The sequence below is a fragment of the Dasypus novemcinctus genome, chromosome 21 (assembly GCF_030445035.2).
Source record: "Dasypus novemcinctus isolate mDasNov1 chromosome 21, mDasNov1.1.hap2, whole genome shotgun sequence".
Lineage (NCBI taxonomy): Eukaryota > Metazoa > Chordata > Mammalia > Cingulata > Dasypodidae > Dasypus > Dasypus novemcinctus.
The window spans coordinates 13,992,621-14,001,375 of NC_080693.1; positions in this window are offsets into that span (position 1 = coordinate 13,992,621).

Below are 8,755 nucleotides of genomic sequence, written 5' to 3' on the forward strand. Positions count from 1 at the left end.
TCATTCTTTTTTTTTTTTTAAAGATTTATTTATTTATTTCTCTCCCTCCTCACCCCAGTTGTCTGTTCTCTGTGTCTATTTGCTGCGTCTTCTTTGTCTGCTTCTGTTGTTGTCAGCGGCATGGGAATCTGTGTTTCTTTTTAAGGTTTATTAATTAATTAATTTATTTATTTCTCTCCCCTCCCCCTCCACCCCAGTTGTCTGTTCTCTGTGTCTATTTGCTGCGTCGTCTTTTGTCCGCTTCTGTTGTTGTCAGCGGCAGAGGAACTGTGTTTCTTTTTGTCACGTCATCTTGCTGTGTCAGCTCTCCTTGTGTGCGGCACCATTCCTGGGCAGGCTGCACTTTCTTTCACGCTGGGTGGCTCTCCTTATGGGGCGCACTCCTTGCGTGTGGGGCTCCCCTATGTGGGGGACACCCCTGTGTGGCAGGGCACTCCTTGCGCGCACCAGCACTGCTCATGGGCCAGCTCCACACGGGTCAAGGAAGCCCAGGGTTTGAACCGCAGACCTCCCATGTGGTGGGCGGACGCCCTAACCACTGGGCCAAGTCCGTTTCCCTTGAGTCATTCTTGTTCTGGTGAGTCACCTTAACAAAAATGTGGATTGGATTAACTATATGTATTATAATCGACAAGGATTTATCAGTTACACTAAGGATGCGGTTACGGGAAGAGCGGAACAGTTGGATGCTACCAGCCGAGCAGCTGGGGAAGCAGGAGAGCCCTAGACCTGCCGCCAGCAGAGAAAGGAGGCGTCTGTGTTATGGTTGGAGGTAGAGGCTGTGCGTTCATCTCAATAACACAGCCCCAGACGGGACCGTCACCAAGGCCTTGCGAGGCTCCACAGCCTTATCTGAAGAGTTAGCAGAAAATTTCTGGCACTGACAACCCACTCACGGGACGGTTAGAGAGCTGGTTTGGAAATGGAAGGAGTGGCCCTGAGTGTCCTGATATCCCTTATCATCGTAGCTGGTGTACCCACAGCAGTTGTTTGCTGCATCATCCTGTTTACCAAAGGGTTAGCTCAGAGACTCACTGAAACAGCCCTAACCAGACAGATGCCCACACAGCACAAGCAAAATAACCTGTACCCCTTAAAGAGGAAGAGCTCTGTGATGAAGAATGAGGAGGCTCTCAGCAGATTTGAGAAAGTAAATTGTGAAAACTAGAAGAGTCTAAAAGTAAGGGGGGGAGCAGATGTGGCTCAAGTGATAGAGCTTCCCCCTACCATATGAGAGGACCCAGGTTCGATCCCTGGGTGCTCCTGGTGAAAAAGAAGAGAGCGCGCCTCCACAGCAAGCCAGTGTCCATGCAAGTGCCTGCATGGTGAGCCAGTGCCCGAGCGAGTGAGTCACGTAGCAAGATGATGATGCAACAAAACAGAGACAAGGGGAGAGTCAAGGTGAAGCACAGCAGAAACCAGGAACTGAGGTGGCGCAATTGACAGGGAACCTCTCTCCACATCAGAGGTCCCCAGGATTGAATCCCAGTGACTCCTAGAGGAGAGAAAATGAGAAGACAACACTGAGAACAAAAAACAGCAGGGTGGGAGGAGGGGAAGGGGGAAATAAATAAATAAATAACTCTTAAAAAAAAAAAGATACATGAGCCGACATCTGAGTGGCTGGCAAAGAAGGAGGGAGGGAGGGAGGGAGGGGGGATTTGTAAGAAAAGGGCTAAGTTTAGTTTTCACAGGAAGGTGAAGCCAAAGCCGGCTTGGAGGACAGAGGGTTGGGGTTCTAGCTGCTTTTGGAGCCAAGAATTTGAAAAGTGGTGCCAAAGTGAGGAGAGCCAATGGTGAGAAGTGGGGATGCGGTGAAAGGGAGGGCAGCCAATGGCGAGAGGCAAGGGTGGGGCCAAAGTGAGGGCGGCCAATGGTGAGAGGCAAGGGTGGGGCCAAAGCGAGGGCGGCCAATGGCGAGAGGCAAGGGTGGGGCCAAAGCGAGGGCGGCCAATGGCGAGAGGCAAGGCCGGAGCCTATAGTAAAAGAGGCACTGAATTTGGAAAGCGGCTCCCAGCCCACCCAGTGCCCGGGAAGGTAGGGAACTCTAGCAGGGACTCAGAGCGGAACGTGCTAAGTTAACTAGACCCTGAGATAGGCTGTAACCCCGAAGTACCCCATCAGTGGGGAACAGGCGAGGGACCCGCGTGTTAGGTGTAGGGTACAAATGTCAGTGTTTCTTGTTTGACCCACTGGCCATTTCATCCAGGTTGTGTGCCCTTTCTTGCAAGATTGTTAATAAAATTCTCTTCTCCTCCACAATCGCGTGAGCTTTCGTTCTCTTGCAGGCGCGGCTTTCTTTCCAACACCAAGGATTTACCGAGCAGCCCACTGTGCGCCCAGTGCGAATTTGCCTTAGGCAGTACCAATCTTTACCACCTCCTCAGGCCAAAAATACCTTTGGCAGGTTTTTGATCTAAACAACCCTGCCCACATTTCAGGCTGCATGGCTGGCTTCTGGGTTGGGTGTTTGCTCTCCACTGAGGGGGAGTTTGGGGGTGGGGGAAGGTTGCACGGAGTGGAGAAGATTCCTCTGGTTGCATCAGCCGAGGCATGGCCACTGCTGTTTACTATACTGTTTACAGTAAAACAGAAAGGCTGCGGCTTTGGAGCGCATACCAGCCACCTGACCGCGGGCCACGTCTTCAGCTGGGAAGACCTAAGGTGGCAAAGCCCCTCACACGGGACCTTCATAATCCTTGGCACTGACCGAGTTGACGACACAGTAGGTGCTGCAGGGTGAGTTTGCTGGCTGACCACAAGGGATGGGACCCCCCCACGCCCCAGCCCCTGCTCGGGGGGCCCAGGCAGGACCTCCTGAAGTCATAGCCACTTCTGAGGAGCCCGCCAAGGTGGCCGCACCCGCAGACCCACTTCCTGCTGACCTCTCTGGCTGCTCCTTTGCTCCCTCCTTCTCTGTTCTCTCTTTTTGGGTAACCTTTAGATTTCAGCTTAAAGATTCATTCCTTGGGAGAGCCTTCCCTGATAACTTCAGCATCCTGCTCTCTATCCCTGGACCCTGTCCGTTCATTGCAGAATGTTGAGAAGTCGTTATAACTTTGTTTCACTTATCTGTCCCACTACTCTGGAAGCTCCATTTTGCCACTATATTTTATCTGTGTCTGTTGTTTTCTCAAGCCAGGGCGGGCAGGGTGGGGGGAATTGTGTGTTTGGTTTAACTGGCAGCAAAGAATAGTAAACAGCAGTGGCCATGCCTCAGCTGATGCAACCAGAGGAATCTTCTCCACTCCGAGCAACCTTCCCCCACCCCCCAAACTCCCCTCAGTGGAGAGCAAACACCCAACTCAGAAGCCAGCCACGCAGCCTGAAATGTGATCAGGGTTGTTTAGATCAAAAACCTGCCAAAGGTATTCCTGGGCAGAATTGCTCACCTGGCCTTCTGAAAGCTCCCAGGTCCAAGCGGGGACAAGGAAGTCATCCAGGCCAACCTCCCTCTGTGCCATCCCCAGAAAATGGAAATGTCGCTTCTGTTTACATGCCCCAAGTGACAGGAGACTCAGCACCTCTTTTTTTTTTTAAGATTTATTTTTAATTTATTTCTCTCCCCTCCCCTCCCCCTCAGTTGTCTGCTCTCTGTGTCCATTCGCTGTGTGCTCTTCTGTGACCACTTCTATCCTTACCAGCGGCACGGGAATCTGTGTTTCTCTTTGTTGCGTCATCTTGTGTCAGCTCTCCGTGTGTGCGGTGCCATTCCTGGGCAGGCTGCACTTTCTTTGGCACTGGGCGGCTCTCCTTACAGGGCGCACTCCTTGTGCATGGGGCTCCCCTACATGGGGACACCCCTGCGTGGCAGGGCACTCCTTGTGTGCATCAGCACTGCGCATGGGCCAGCTCCACACAGGTCAGGGAGGCCCGGGGTTTGAACCGCGGACCTCCCGCCTGGTAGGGGGACGCCCCAACCACTGGGCCAAGTCCGCTGCCCCCACCACCTCTTGAGGGGCATTTGTTCGTGATTCATAGGGCGAGTCAGCCTTCCTGCGGCCCTGAAGTGGCACACTCCTGTTCTACCCCAGGACCACCTGTCTTTGCCCCCTTTGCTAGCTTTTCACATAAGGGAGAACAATGATCACAAGGTGGTCCCAGGACAAACATCTCCCCGCAGACCCTGCCATGATCGAGAGGCTCTAGGCACAAAGAAGACCCAACCTTTTCATTGCCCCCCTAAACCTGGCTGCCTCCACCCCCAACTTCCAGCCATCACCAAAATGGGCCTTAAGTATTAAAATCAACGTTGGCTTACCCGAGGGCTTGGGATATGAACTCTCCCCACCCTGTATTTCTTTTTCCCTGGACAGAATGAGCGTAAAGCTCTTGCAAACCGGGCTGTGGCAAGGGGGTCACACACGGAAAGGGGCTGGCATGCTTTCTTGATAAGCCTTTGTTTCCTTCCCTCCCTTATAGGGGAGGCTGGGCCGTTAGGATCACAGCGGGGAACCGGGACCCCTGGGTGCAGGACCGGCCCAGCCCTGGGGGCCGGAGGAGCTGGTCGGCAGCCTGCAGCCTCCAGGCTCCCAGGCGCTGGAGAAGGTGGGAAGGCACCCAATGTCCAAACCTCCGCTCCGTGGCCCAGGGAGCGGGCGAGGCTGGGCAGCCGCGTGCCAGGAGTCACTGCCCGCTGGGCCAGGAGGAGGGGAGGGAGAACGGGGTGAGGTGGGTGTGGCCTCCACCCTGCCCTCAGCTTGGCTGGAGGAGCCGGGCAGCAGAGGGGTCGGCGGGAGCCAGGCGGCTGCTGGGACAGGCGCCCTGTCCCTCCTTCCGCTCCGGGCCTGGGAAGGGGCCCTTTCCCCAGTGAGCCTGCTTGTGGGCAAAGGACACAGGGGTGGCTTCACCTAAGCCCAGCCCGGGAGCCACGAGCAGGGAGACCGGTCCTGGTGGGCCTGTCTGCCCCCTCCGCGTCCCTCGCACACACAGCGCCTGCCTCCTGCCAGCCTCCTCCACCTCCCAGAACTCTGCAGGCACGCCCTTGCCACAGGGCCTTTGCTCCAGCCACACCCTCTGCCTGGACCATCCTCCCCACCCTCTCCAGGCTCTCCCCCCCAGGCCCCTGCTCAGGTGTCATCCTTCCACCCTCCCCACACTCCCGCCCCATGCTCCACCCCCTCCCCCTGACTCTCTCTCCAGGGCCCTTGTCACCACATCACACACATGCTCACTTCCTTATTTTATGCACAGTCTCTCCATTAGAAACTCAGCCTCAGGAGGGCAGGAATTGTTACCAGTTTCTCCACAGCTCTGCCCCTGGCCCCTGGATTAGTGACTGGCACAAAGAAGGCACTCAGTGACTTTTATATATATATATATATATTTTTTAAAGATAATTAGTTTATATAAAATGTTACATATAAAAAATATAAGGGATTCCTCTATGTCCCACTCCCCCCACAGCTCCCACTTTCCCCCATATTAACAGCTTCTTTCCTTAGTCTGGTACAGTCATTGCAATTGATGAACACATTTTGAGCACTGCCACACAGCATGGATTATGGTTTATGTTGTAGTTCACACTCTCTCCCAGTCCATTCGGTAGCTTATGGCAGGATATACAATGTCCTGTATCTGTCCCTGCGATGTCATTCGGTACAATTGCAAGTTCCCAAAATACCCCTATATCACACCTCTTCCTCCCTCCCCCTGCCCTCAGCAACTCCCGTGGCCCCTGTCTCCACATCAATGTTATAATTTCTCCCATTGCTAGAGCCACAATAAGTCTAGAGAAGAATACCAGTAAGTCCGCTCTAGCCCATATTCTATTCTCCTTCTCTGAGGATTCTGGGATGTGTCGCCCACCCCACCTCTAGCTGAGAGGGGGCTCCAGTCCCACACGGCTGATGGGTGGGACTCCCCTGCTCGCAGTGGTAGGCGCTCGCTCCTCGGTGTGGTGGTCCATCCTCAGCTCCTTGTCAGCTGTCCTGGGTGAGTCCTGTCGACTAGAGAGTCTGTGCTGCAACTCCACCGAGGCTCAGGGTTGAGCTGGCACTTGGACAGCCCAAAGATTCAAGTCTCTTGGACGTACACCTGCCAATTCCAGCACCAACCATAGGTTCAAACAGAAGGGACAGAGGAGGCATGCACAGAGAAGTCACATCTGAGTCCAACTCTGTCACGCTCGGGAGCACAAACTCCAAAGTAGGGCCCACTGGTGAGGCACCAGACTCCAGAGCCAAGACCGTAGGACCTGGGTGTCTCCGGAGCCCTCGGGAGCCCCTCTATCTGGGGTACCATCCACCTTGGCTGCTGTGAGATCCTGCTGGGAAGTGCGCAAGCGTTACCTCTGGATGACTCCCGACTCGACACTCAGTGGCTGATTACTGAGTGAGTGAGAAGCTCAGGCCCGCCGGAGGTGGGTGGCCTCGAGCAGGTCACTTCTCGGGGCTTCTGTGACCTTCTGAGCAGAAGAGGAGGCCACCACTTGACCTCAACAGCGAACAACTCCGGGCTCCCGCAGGGCCACAGCCCTGGGTGCAGGCTACAGGAAGCAGGTTCTTTTTTTTTTGCTTTTTTCATTTAAAAAAATGCACTTATTAGAAAAGGTGTAGGTCTACAAGCATGGTTCTTTTTTAAAAAATATTTTTATTAGAGAAGTTGTAAACTTTAAAAACAACCGAGCACATGTGTGGAATTCCCACACGACACCCCTCCACCATCACACTACACTGTTGTGGATCATTTGTTACAGATTATGAGGTGATCTCATCAGGCTGTAACCACCAGCTATGGTCCACGGTGTACACTTGGTGTGTTTTCCCATACCCCTCTATTACTAACACGGTCCACCCTTGGCATTAATGCAAGACTATTACAGCATTGCTGTTGACTACAGTATACACGTTACATTATCGTCTCTTTCCCATGTGCTCCTCATCCCACACCCTGCACTAGTGATGGACTCTGCTCTAGTTCACAGACGGACGTTCTCGCATTTGTACCATTAACCACGATTCTCATTCGCCTCTGGGCTCACTGTTATTCAGTCCCTAGATTATTCTCTACCTCTTTTTTCCATTGACGTTTACATGCCTAGACTACCCTTTTCAGCCACAATCCCAGTTATAAACCAGCTGCATTAGTTCCACTCACGATGCCGTGTTACCATCAACTCCGTCCGCTTCCACGCTTTCACAGTCAAGTTAATTAAGTCTCTGTGCACTAAGCACCCGTACCCCTTCTCAGCCAGACACGGAGCTTTTTAAGCCTCGCGACTGTCCTGTGAGGTGGGGAGTGCGGCTCTGGCTTTCCGGAGGAGGACGCCGAGTCACCTGGAAGGAGAGGCAGGATTTAAGCCTGCTGGTCCAGCTCTGAGCTTGACTTTCACGGCGACACACTCCTGCCTCCGGGGTGAAACAACAGCAAGACGCTAGCACACCGCCATGGGTCCCGTGCTCTCCCGGCCCCTCCTCTGCACCCACCAACGCCAGGGAAAACCTCGCCTCCCCTGAGGAGCACGACTGCGTCCCCAAGGACGAAGGTGGACAGTTATCCCTCGCATGGCCTCCAGCTTCCTGGGTGGTCCGCCTTTGCAGCACTTCCCGCTCCCTGCTCTCCAGCCCTCCAGCCACAGGGCCTTTGCACCTCCTGTTCCCTCTGCCTGCACCCGCTGCCTCTCCTTGGAAGGAATGGACATTGTCTGCTTCGCCACCACCGTGTCTCCTGTATCAGGCGCTCATTGAAGACTTGCTGACGGATGGATGAATGAGTGAATGAAGGAATGAATGAGTAAGTACTGGCTCCATGTGCACAGGCTCCAGCCCAGGGTGTCCTGACAGCCTAAGAAGCACAGGCACTACTGAAAAGAGAAGACAGAGGAAATCTTGACCGCCAACATGGAGGTTTATGCCCAGTGAAAGTTTCCTGCCAAAATGGGGGCAAAGTAAAGATATTTTCAGGCCAACACAGACTAAGAGAGTTCACTCCCAGCAGGTCCAACCAGAAGAGAAATGCTGTGGGGAAGATCTTCAGGCAGGAAGAAAAGGATCCCAGATGTAAGCAAAGACATACTTGAAAAGCCCTGAGAAAAAGGCAGCTATGCAGGTAAATCAAATGAAACCATAATGATACCTTGTGGGATTTAAAATGTATACCTAAAAATTTTATATAAAGAAAAATAAACTGAAAAAAAAATGTACACCTGGGTAACAGAGAGAAGGCAGGAAAGCATCATTCAGGTGATAGATTTGGACCGCGTGACCACGGTAGATTGGGCATGTCCCCGTCTCAAAGGACGAGTTCCAGATCTCTTCATCCGCGTTCCTGTGGGTGTGAATCTATTTGTAAATAGGACCTTTTGAAGATGTTTTGATGAGTTAAGGTGTGGCAACTGCGTCAGGATGGGTCTTAATCCTACCGTAGAGGCCTCCTAAAGAGGAAGTCCATGGAAAGGAGCCGGAGACTGGAAGATCAGGCACAGGAGAGATGGCCACGTGACGGAGGCAGACACAAGACCAGGAACCCCAAGGAGGGGCAGCAAGCCGGCACCAGGACACTGCAGGCTTCGGAGAAACACGACCTTGCCAAGACCTCGATTTGGGACTTCTCGCCTCTGAAATCAGACAGCAAATTCCTGCTGTTAAGCCAACCCATTGTGTGGTGTTTGTCATAGCAGCTGGGCAAACTAAGACTGATTACTCAACTGTACTGACATCTTAGCTGAGCAGAATATCCATTCTTTCCAAGTTCCAGTGGGACATTTCTTGAAAAGACTATCTGCTGGAACATAAAGCAAATGTCAACAGATTTT